This window comes from Dendrobates tinctorius, unplaced genomic scaffold (assembly GCF_039654945.1).
Source record: "Dendrobates tinctorius isolate UK_male_01 unplaced genomic scaffold, ASM3965494v1 ptg000156l, whole genome shotgun sequence".
NCBI lineage: Eukaryota > Metazoa > Chordata > Amphibia > Anura > Dendrobatidae > Dendrobates > Dendrobates tinctorius.
This window is the reverse complement of record NW_027361823.1, coordinates 9,773,402-9,785,832: the sequence shown is the minus strand read 5'-3', so window position 1 is coordinate 9,785,832 and position 12,431 is coordinate 9,773,402.

The window sequence follows — 12,431 nt, the reverse complement described above, 5'->3', positions numbered from 1 at the left end:
CTCTTTTTCCTTCTCTCTGTTCTTTCTTTCTTTCCCCTCTTTCTTTCTCTCTCTCTGTTCTTTCTTTCCCCTCTTTCTCTGTTCTTTCTCTCTTTCTGTAATCTTTCTTTCTCTCTCTAATCTTTTTCTCTCTCTGTTCTTTCTCTCTGTGTTCTTCCTTTCTTTCTCTCTGTTCTTTCTTTCCCCTTTTTTTCTTTCTTTCTATTCTTTCTCTCTCTCTCTGTGTTCTTTCTTTATTTCTCTTTCTTTCTCTCTGTTATTTCTTTCCCTGTTATTTCTTTGCCCTCTTTCTTCCTCTCTCCATCTGTTCTTTCTTTCCCCTCTTTTTTTTCTCTCTCTCTGTTCTTTTTATCTGTCCCCTCTCTGTTCTTTCTTTCTTTCTTAGGCCTTTGTTTCTTTCTTTCTCTGTTGTTTCTTTCTTTACCCTCTTTATCTCTTTCTTTCCCTCTGTTCTTTCTTTCCCCTCTTTCTTTCTCTCTCCCTCTCTGTTCTTTCTTTCTTTCCCCTCTTTCATTTTTCTCTCTCGCTGTTCTTTTTTTCTGTCCCCTCTTTCTCTCTCTCTCTGTTCTTTCTTTCTCTCTCTGTTCTTTCTTTCTTTCCCCTCTTTCTTTCTCTCTCTCTCTTCTTTCTTTCTCTGTTTTTTTTTCTCTCTCTCTGTTCTTTCTTTCTTTTCCTCAGTACCAGTCAGTGTGCCCACAGTACCGGTAGAATAAGAGGGGTAGGAAACTAGGTGGCACTGGTCACATTGAGCCTTTCATACTTTTTACTGGTGTATAATCATATGCCCTGAGCACCCCCAAAAAGTAGGCCAGCCCCAGACAACAGGGTACAAACAAATCACTATTACTATCAGTCCAAGTGGACAATTATATACATAAAGTTAGAATACACTGAGGAGACCAGAGCAGCGGGGTATGGTGAGAAGAATTATATGGGGCCCATTATGCTGTATGAAGTAATATATGGTGCCCATTATACTGTATGAAGTAATATATGGGGCCCATTATACTGTATGAAGTAATATATGGGGCCAATTATGCTGTATGAAGTAAAATATGGTGCCCAATATTGCTGTTCGCCTCAGGCAGCAGAGAGGCTAGGTTCACCCCTGACTCCACCCTACATGGAATGTTATTGTTTGCTCCTCCCCTGCACAGTATTCTGTGGTTGTTGGCTCCCCCCACCTCGCTAAAAAATTATGACATCACACACTATATAAGAAGATGCAGCGCTGACACTCTTGTGAGTGTTATATTTGGTGGGAGGATTGTCACCCCATTGTGCCACAACCAGACTACCCTGGAGGGGGTGACTAAGCACCTACCTTGGTGTTCACTGGAGCCTCTGATTGTGAGGTCAGGCTTGTGCTGCATGTAGCTGCCACGTGCCTCTCCAGGTCAGTGTCTGGCTGTAGCAGCTGATCCCACAGGGGGACTGGAGGTAGCTGATGTTCGGACTGGTAAGTACTGGCGGGCACGAATGATGTGCAGGCGGGCACAGTGCAGACTGGAGGAACAGGAACTGTTGTGGAAAGGCAGGAACACTGGCAGGTATGAGTGGGATACAAGAACAGGTAGGAACGAGTACAGACTGGAGACAGTTTCTGGTAGGACTAGGACACAGGTAGGTATGAGTGGGATGTGGGGAGACGGGTAGCACCCAGTTCAGACTGGACAAACAAGGGGCTGCTGGTGCGGAGAGGGAGCAGAACAGGGCCGCTGCTAAAGAGAGGGAGCAGAGCAGGGCCGCTGGTGCATAGAGGGAGCAGAGCAGGGCCGCTGGTGCGGAGGGAGCAGAGCAGGGCCGCTGGTGCGGAGAGGGAGCAGAGCAGGGCCGCTGGTGTGAAGAGGGAGCAGAGCAGGGCCACTGGTGTGGAGAGGGAGCAGAGCAAGGCCGCTGGTGCGGAGCTGGAGCAGAGCAGCGCCGCTGGTGCGGAGAGAGAGCAGAGCAAGGCCACTGGTGTGGAGTGGGAGCAGAGCAGGGCCACAAGTGCTTACAGTGAAGTACCAAGTGTACACAAGGGGCACTAATGTTGTGCAGCGACAACCGGATAGAGACAGCTGCTGGTACAGGTACTGCGAGTTAAAGGAGAAGGAACAAGGATAGACACAGCAGGGTGGGGAAGGCTACTGACAAGGATACAAACAGGTTCAGGTATAGGACTTAGTTCAGACAAGGTCAGACATTGGAACAAGTTCAGGATAAAGGATTTAGGCCTGGGTTTCTGTTATCCTTGCTTCAATTTCTTTACGGTAACAGGTGTTTTCATTTACCAAAGAAACATCCAGATAATTGTCGGCGATCCCGTCACAAGATTCTCGTGAATACCAAATATAATAATTTATTTCGAAAATGCAGAATAAAACAATGTGTTTTGACACCAAAATCACGGCGTCTTCTTCAGGTTTTTAAAATATATATAATTTATAAAAGTCTACCACATCCGCTTTATATGATTATAAAATGATTATATTTGGTATTCACGAGAATCTTTTGACGGAAGCGCTGACAATTATCTGGATGTTTCTTTGATTACTGATTGTAAGGCGCCCCCAGGAGTATGGCCACCACAGAGGCTTTGCCTTTCTACAGGGAGGGTAATGCCAGGCTTGGAAGCAATGAAGGGTTTCTCTCGCAGTTAATCTATTCATGCAACACAGTTCCACTCCAGGCCAGCAGGGGGAACTCTGAACCAGAATTGAGGGGAGGAGTGCTCTCTAAGGGACAAGGGGAAGGAGTGAGTAGTTAGTCTGTGGAGGGTGAAGTGTGCAGATGTGGGGAAGAAGCGCGGAGATCGAGCAAGGAGGAAAGGCTCATCTCCATCGAGAGCGCATGATCTGGAGCCTGGTCTCCACGGTTGTATGGATACTAATGGTCCTACAACAGACACCAGTGGAGTAGGAGGCTGTAAATGCCCTACTCCCATCCAAGAGTTGGGGGCACAACAGCAACATTGATAGTGAGCCGGGACTTAGGAGCAAGGAGTCCCCGAAACAGGCTACAGCTGTCTGCCGTACAAGTAGAGTTCTTGGGAACAACTGTCAGGAGGAACTTCAGTGTAACTCGGTACTGGAGATCTCTCAAGTAAGCTCTAGGAAGGAGACTGCACAGCCCATCTGCTGAGAGAGATCCCTGAGGTGCTTCCAGGCTAGCCTGCTCCTGTACCATCTGTAACCAGGACCCTGGACTGCATTTATCAAGTAAAGGTACAGAAACTGCACCCCGCTGTGTCTTTGTCTGCTTCCTACCCTTCCGGCACCGCTACATCCCCGTGCCAACCACATCTACACTGCCCTGGGACTACAGCTTCACCTGTGGGGAGCTTTTACATTTTTGCTGCACCATACCATCAGTACCAGAGGATCTGCGTGCAGCGTCGGCTTAACACCTCCCTTGCCGAACACCACAGGTGGCGTCACGAACTATTCATTCAATTAACTACATTCCACTATTCAATCTCCCTATTACTTGGGCTCCCAGGGCCTTGGACCGGGTCACTGCTGCTGTGACACATCCCGCTGATACCGGCTCGGTACCGAGTAACCCACAGCCCTGGGAGGGCGACCCAATTGCTTTCACCATGGTCATCTGAAGCTTTCCGTGAGCCCAGCTGGTTGAGCTGCAGTCCGTCTCCTTGGGATTTCTGTGGGATCCATTTTTATGCCTCATTTCGCCTTTGTCTGGTGAGTACAACCATTATATTGTGCAATGTTGAAACAGTTTTTACTACACTTCCTGTGCAGCTTTTGTTTCCTTTTTTTCCCTATCCTTTAAGGTCAGTTTGATTTAGGTGTTTTCATTTACTCATTTGTCTGCCCTATCACCTTTCAGGTGCAGCTTTATATACTTTCCCCCTGCTGGTATTTCCTGCTGGTGATAGTCTCATTTGGTTGTCCAGCCATACTTCTGTAGTTGAAGCCGGGCAGTGAAAGACCAGCTAGGGTTCATCTCTCTGCTGTTTATGTTCTTTACCCTGCATCTATCTTCTGTTTCTTTGTAGGAAGTAGGTGGCATATTCTCTAACAGTGTGGACTCAATCCTTTATTTTGTATTTTGTGGTTTGTTTTACTTACTCTGGGATCTCTTTCTATCTCAGCACACTACCCTTCTGTAAGTTATTTTAATTTTGCTCTGCCTTCTGTTTCTTTAGGAGGATCGTATAGCGCTCGACGTTTTTTTAGGTCCCAGCTGCCATTGTCTAATCTGTGGTTAGGGCTATCTCAGCTCACACAGGAACCACTAAGAACTGCGGGTTCAGGATCTCTAGTCTGTATAGCAGGGGTCCCCAACCTGTAGCTCGGGAGCCACATGTGGCTCGCGGTCCCATGAATTGTGGCTCGCGACTGTCTGCCAGCTTGGTGCATTAGGTCCAGGTCTAGCAAACAGGTATGAGGAGCACATCTCAAAATGGTGAATTATGTAAGTAGCCCTGTACAGAAGTGCAGATCTGGATGCACATATACTGGTCTTAGGGGTTTAGAGATGTTTTAGGTATGGTACACTGGAGGATGGTACTACCTCTTTAAGGATGTGACAGTGTGTTGGGAGTCCTTGATGGGAGAATACTGAATGGGGGATTGTGGGAACCCCTGGATCTCAGTGTGTTAGGGTCGGCGGAACGCACCAAATATAAATAATAGTAGGTGCGTTCGCCGCCCGGGGTCCACCGTGCGGTAGGTGACAAGACTGCTGCTGAACAATGGCAGATGCACCTAGTAGGTGCGGGACTGCGCTCGGGTTAACGTCACCCGAACGCTAAGGGCGACTCCGTACAAACACAGAGTCGCTTGGAGAACACTAAAGCAAAGGCACAGGCCCTGTTAGCGTCACAGAGGCCTGTGTGTGGCGTCGCAGCCGCGAACACCAATAGTTGCTGTTACTACAGCGCAGTGGCAGAGAGAAGCCGCAAGCGTCGGCGCCGAGGACCGGGCGCCGACGGACGCTAGTGTAGGTGTGGAGCAAGTGTCGTGTAGCTTGCCACAACCCTGGAGCTGACTATTCACACTCGGTCACCACTCGTAATATCAGAGGGTAGGGGTTTCATAATGAGTCAGACACCAGTCCATACATCCATCACTATACACACAAAGAATAATATGCTACACTAGCGCATGGCCGAGCCGCCATGTGGGCTTTTTATAGCCATGCGCTTCCGGGACCTTCCAGTACTTTGGGAAGGACCAATCAGATCCGACATAGGACCTGCACATGTGACCCCTGCTCTCCACTGAGAGGACAAGTTGCGGGCATGCCCAGTAGCACGGCACGAGGACTTAGCCTCTGGAGCAGTTCCCTGCAAAGCAGGTTGCGCTACCATTGCTGCACCAGAGATGGCAGCAACATCCAGGCTCACAGAACGAGTCTGAGGGGAATGCCTGGCTCGCCGTGATTGCTGAGCAGGAGTCTGAGCGGTCGGAGGCGAATGAGAGACCGCAGGATGTCTGGCTCTGGATTCTCGCTGTGCAGTGCCAGGGATCCGATGCCTAACACGGTGTATGTCTTTGGAGTGATTTCTGTGGAAAAGCTTTGGTTATCATTATACCTGTAATGGGGGCTTTGGTTGACTCTGCTTTGAAGGGGGTGGGAGCTGGATGTGGATTGTGACCCTCTCTCAGTGCTGAATGTGACTCGTGACCTTCTCTGTAAGCTGAATGCAGCTCTCAAGGTGTGAGGAGTAGCAAGAGTGGACCCTCTGGGTCACGGGACCCAAGTCCCTGGAGCAAGCTGGCCAGGTGGTGCTGACCCCTATACAGGGACCGTTAGGAGCAGGCCCGAAGGAGTCGAATACCACGACAGCTGATACCAAGAGGGGCGGCTCAAGTGCGGATGAGACAACTAGGCTGGGGGTCAGGAGCGACGGGAGTCAGGAGCGTCAGGTGACAGGAGCGAGTAGAGTCAAGAGCGACTGGAGTCATGCACGTCTGATGACTGGAGCGAGTGGGGTCAGGAGTGACATTAATCAGGAGCGTCAGGTGACAGGAGCAAGTGGAGTCAAGAGTGACTGGTGTCAGGAGCGACAGGTGACTGGAGCATCGTATCGGAAGGCACACGATAGTCAGGCGCCTCCAAGAAGGAGTAGCCGCCTGATATACCCTGTGCCGGCTCCCAATTGGAGATCCCTCCTATGGAAGGTGCTGAAGGGGTTAAGAGGGGACGGGAGTGCGCACCCGCGGCCTAAGGCGCATGCCCGGAGCTAGAGCAGGACAGAAGCAGCAGGAGGAAGGAGAGAGCCCAGGCTGGATCCCCTGGATGGGAGGCAGGAGTCGCAGCACGGCGCCGGGAGCGGCAAGCGGAGGGCTGGGGGACGATTGTGGCAGAGGCAGCAGGAGCGGGCACCGGCGTGATGGCCGGTGCCGGCATGACACAAGGTCAGAAAGGTTGGAGACCACTGCTGTATAAGAATCAGCAAAGTCAGTGGCAGTTTTTAGAGTGTTACCTATCTTTCCCAAGATTATTTGCTACACTTTTGGAAGTGCATTGAGCAGCAGGGTGGTGTGCTGGTAAAAGTTAGAAAAAAAAAATCTTTTAAATCTTCTGCCTGAGTGAGTGTGAACGAGCTGAGTGTGACCTGAGCGTAAGTGGGAACTGTGGTAAGTGTGTGACTTGTGATTCAGTGACTTTGGATTCAGGGAGTTTCCAAGGGAGGTATTACTTCTCAGTTGGCTACAGGTTCTACGCTAGGGACGGGCTGCACCTCAATGGGTGCAACTGTGCTGGGGGAGAAAATGGCTAGAAGGTTGGAGGAGTGTTTAAACTAGGGACGGGGGGGATGGTATTCCTTTAATAGGAGGGGAAGACAGTGCAGATAGAGACCTGGGCACAAATAATGAAATTGGGGGTCTGGGTGGCATGGGGGGTGGGGTTAGAACAGTTAATAATTTAAGAAAGAATAGAGGTGCAGAGAGATACATAAAGTGCATGTATACTAATGCCAGAAGCCTCGCCAACAAGAAGGAGGAATTGGAGTTAATGTTGTTTGAACATAATATTGACATGGTGGGGATATCTGAGACATGGCTGGACGAGAGCCATGACTGGGCGGTTAATATACAGGGCTATAGTCTGTTCAGAAATGACCGAACAAATAAGCGAGGGGGAAGCGTGTATTTATATGTAAAATCATCCTTAAAACCCATCCTTCGTGATAATATATATGAATCTAATGAAAATGTAGAGTCCCTGTGGGTAGAGATAAGGGGAGGGGGGGGGAATAATAAATTACTGATAGGGGTTTGTTATAAGTCTCCAAAAATAATGGAAGCAACAGAGAATATCCTGATCAAGCAAATAGATGAAGCTGCAACTCAAGGAGAAGTCATTATTATGGGGGACTTCAACTACCCTGAAATACATTGGGGAACCAAAACCTGCAGTTCCAGCAAAGGTAATAGGTTTTTGACAACTATGAGAGACAATTACCTTTCACAACTGGATCAGGACCCAACAAGAAGGGGGGCAATGCTAGACCTAATATTAACCAACAGGCCAGACCGCATATCAAATGTAAGGGTTGAGGGTAACTTGGGTAATAGTGATCACAAAATAATAAGTTTTCATGTATCCTTTAATAAGATGTGTAGTAGAGGTTTTACATGGACACTAAACTTCAGGAAGGCAAATTTCCAACGGATGAGAGATGATCTTGGTGCAATTAACTGGGACGATATCCTGAGACATAAAAATACACAAAGAAAATGGGAGACGTTTATTAGCATCCTAAATAGGACCTTAAAAGAGGCATAGATGCTCATGAGGAGAACATAATTTTACCCCTATATAAGTCACTAGTGCGACCACACTTAGAATACTGCGTACAGTTCTGGTCTCCAGTGTATAAGAAAGACAGAACTGAACTGGAGCGGGTGCAGAGAAGAGAGACCAAGGTTATTAGGGAACTAGGGGGTCTGCAATACCAAGACAGGTTATTACACCTGGGGTTATTTAGTTTGGAAAATCGAAGGCTTAGGGGTGATCTTATTACAATGTATAAATATATGCGGGGACAGTACAAAGACCTTTCTAATGATCTTTTTACTCTTAGACCTGTGACGGGGACAAGGGGGCATCCTCTACGTCTGGAGGAAAGAAGGTTTAAGCAAACTCACAAACGCGGATTCTTTACTGTAAGAGCAGAGAGACTATGGAACTCTGCCATATGATGTTGTAATGAGTGATTCCCTAATAAAATTTAAGAAGGGTCTGGATGCCTTTTTTGAAAAGTATAATATTACAGGATATATACACTAGCAGGGTCGGACTGGGGTGTCTAGGGCCCACCAAGGGAATTAATTTTAGGCACCCACCTACAGTAATGTACAACTCAACATTTAGGCTTTGAGACCGCGGAATTACACCATGGGTATTTTTAGGGACTGCTTCTTCTGATTTTTCTTCAGAAACATAGGGTTGTTTAGAAGACATTGCTCTATAAATAAAATAATATATTAAATTTTATCTGCTGACTAGTGATGAGCGATTATTTCCAATTATGAGAATAATGGGAAATAATCGGCTGGTCTTTTTTAACTGGTATTTGAGGGTCTAAAGTAAAATATCGGAAATCGGAATTCCGATTTCCGATATCAATAGAAGTCTATGGGGAGAAATATCGGCATTTTTAAAAATGCCAATCCCCACTGTGTAATATAACCAGCGGGAAATCATCCCACTGGTTACATTGTCTAATAATCATTATATTTTATATATATTTTGAACGGAGGTTACTACATCGACATGATACCAGAACGGAGCTTACTACATCGACATGATACCAGAACGGAGCTTACAACATCGACATGATACCAGAACGGAGCTTACTACATCGACATGATACCAGAACGGAGCTTACTACATCGACATGATACCAGAACGGAGCTTACAACATAGACATGATACCAGAACGGAGCTTACTACATCGACGTGATACCAGAACGGAGCTTACTACATCGACATGATACCAGAACGGAGCTTACTACATCGACGTGATACCAGAACAGAGCTTACTACATCGACATGATACCAGAACGGAGCTTACTACATCGACATGATACCAGAACGGAGCTTACTACATCGACGTGATACCAGAACGGAGCTTACTACATCGACATGATACCAGAACGGAGCTTACAACATAGACATGATACCAGAACGGAGCTTACTACATCGACGTGATACCAGAACGGAGCTTACAACATAGACATGATACCAGAACGGAACTTACTACATCGACATGATACCAGAACGGAGCTTACTACATCGACATGATACCAGAACGGAGCTTACTACATCGACATGATACCAGAACGGAGCTTACAACATAGACATGATACCAGAACGGAGCTTACTACATCGACGTGATACCAGAACGGAGCTTACTACATCGACATGATACCAGAACGGAGCTTACTACATCGACGTGATACCAGAACAGAGCTTACAACATAGACATGATACCAGAACGGAACTTACTACATCGACATGATACCAGAACGGAGCTTACTACATCGACATGATTCCAGAACGGAGCTTACTACATCGACATGGTACCAGAACGGAGCTTACAACATCGACATGATACCAGAACGGAGCTTACTACATCGACATGATACCAGAACGGAGCTTACTACATCGACATGATACCAGAGGGGGCCACTACACAGCCCAGGCAGAGAGGGACCCACTGCAAGGCCCTGGCAGAGGGGGGCCCACTACATGGCCCGGTAGAGGGGGGCCAATACATGACCCAAGCAGAGGGGGACACACTACACAGCCCAGGCAGAGGGGGGCCACTACACAGCCCAAGTGGGGGGGGCACACTACAAGGCCCTGGCAGAGGGGGCCCACTACATGGCCCGGTGGAGGGGGCCCGGCCCACTACACAGAAGACCAGGCAGAGAGCGGCCCACCACACAGACCAGGCAGAGGGGGGCCCATCACACAGACCAGGCAGAGAGCGGCCCACCACATAGACCAGGCAAAGAGGGGCCACCCATCACACAGACTAGAGGAGGATGAATGACCTCATGGAGATCAACATCCGACACTGCGGAGACACCATCACCTGTTTCTCAACGCAGTGATTCTAGAGCACTGCTCCCATCCCTTATGGGAAATATGTAAAACATGCAAATATATAAGCCGCGGAGACACCATCACATGTTTCTCAACGCAGGCAGTAACTAGCCAGGTCTTTCACCGGGAAGGAACAACCACGGGAAGGGCAGTCTCCAATGAAGGAAACCACCTATGCCAAAACATGGTATTCATCCACAGACAGCTGTTTCGGGGTATTGCCCCTCATCAGTGTGGAGTAGGAAACTGGCTAGTGGGAGCAATGCCTAGTAACAGACCATGAAAAGAGGAGGATGAATGACCTCATGGAGATCAACATCCGACACTGCGGAGACACCATCACGTGTTTCTCAACGCAGTGATTCTAGAGCACTGCTCCCATCCCTTATGGGAAATATGTAAAACATGCAAATATATAAGCCGCGGAGACACCATCACATGTTTCTCAACGCAGGCAGTAACTAGCCAGGTTTTTCACCGGGAAGGAACAACCACGGGAAGGGCAGTCTCCAATGAAGGAAACCACCTATGCCAAAACATGGTATCCATCCACAGACAGCTGTTTCGGGGTATTGCCCCTCATCAGTGTGGAGTAGGAAACTGGCTAGTGGGAGCAATGGTGGTTTCCTTCATTGGAGACTGCGCCGACTCCCAGGCAGCAATTGTACTGGCGTCTATACAGACGCCAGTACAATTGAAGCTCTGACCACTGGGTCAGAGCGACGTCAGCAGCGTGATCAGGTCATGTGATCACGCTGCTGACGTCACTCCCGGCGCCCAGAGCAAACGCTGGTGGTAAGTGTGCTCCTCTGTGGAGCTGAAGAACCACCGAAGATGGGAGATGGGGGGTGTTCATGAGTGGAGATGGGGGTTAATGTGGGGATGGGGGTTAATGAGTGGATATGGGGCTTAATGTGGGGAAGGGGGTTAATGTGGGGATGGGGGTTAATGAGTGGAGATGGGGGTTAATGAGTGGGGGGTTAATGTGGGGATGGGGGTTACTGTATGGGGATGGGGGTTAATGAGTGGGGGGTTAATGAGTGGAGATGGGGGTTAATGAGTGGAGATAGGGGTTAATGAGTGGAGATGGGATTAATGTGGGGATGGGGGTTAATGTGTGGGGATGGGGGTTAATGAGTGGGGGGTTAATGTGTGGAGATGGGGGTTAATGAGTGGGGGGTTAATGTGTGGAGATGGGGGTTAATGTGTGGAGATGGGATTAATGTGGGGATTGGGGTTAATGTGTGGAGATGGGATTAATGTGGGGATGGGGGTTAATGAGTGGAGAGGGGATTAATGTGGTGATGGGGGTTAATGTGGGGGTTAATGAGTGGAGATGGGGGTTAATGTGGGGATGGGGGTTAATGATTGGGGGGTTAATGAGTGGAGATGGGGTTAATGAGTGTGGGGGTTAATGAGTGGAGATGGGGGTTGGATGGGGGATTAATGAGTGGAGATGGGGATTAATGAGTGGAGATGGGGGTTAATGAGTGGGGATGGGGGTTAATGAGTGGGGATGGGGGTTAATGTGTGGGGGGATTTGGAGTGGGGGTACATAATGTGTGGGGAGATTTGGAGTGGGGGTACATAATGTGTGGGGGGATTTGGGAGTAGGGATGAGGGGTTATTGAGTGGGGATGGGGGGGTACTTAATGTGTGTGGGGGATTAGGGATGGGGGATTTGGAGTGGGGATGGTATTTAATGTGTGTGGGGAGATTTGAGGACACAAAATGAAGAGTATGAGGAAACAGTATGGGAGATGGTTGCAGACAGTAAGGGTGCGAACGGGTGAATGTATGTGGACACAGTATGGGGAGTCAGGGATATGTGTGAGCAGACAGTATAGAGAGTGAGGGGGTAAATATATGATGAGACAGTATGAGGAGGGAGGGAAATAGTGTGAGGCCACAGTATATTGCAGATATTTTTATTTGGGAGCATTATAATGACACTTCTATCTTTAAGGGCATTGTGTGGGGATTTGCTGCAGAAGACCGGAGAAGATGGAAGTTTACAGAGATGGCTGTGGATGAGAAAACTCATCATGGGGTCTGGACAAGAAGAAGAAAAGGAGAACGACTTCAGAGACGACGTCATCTATAAGGTACCTGGATGTATATTATTTGTGAAACTGACTTATTCTCATGTTTTTATTTGTTAGGAACATTAAAGGGGTTGTCCAGGTTTATGCTGAGTCTGCAGTCATTCTATGTGACTGCAGACTTCTGAATTCTCACAGTGCTCACTGAACGCTGTCAGGATTCTCTCGTGCCGGTAATTTACATACATACGGTCACATGCTGACTAGACATGTGTGGCCTCACTCAATGAAAATGAACGGAGCGAGGCCGGGCACGTC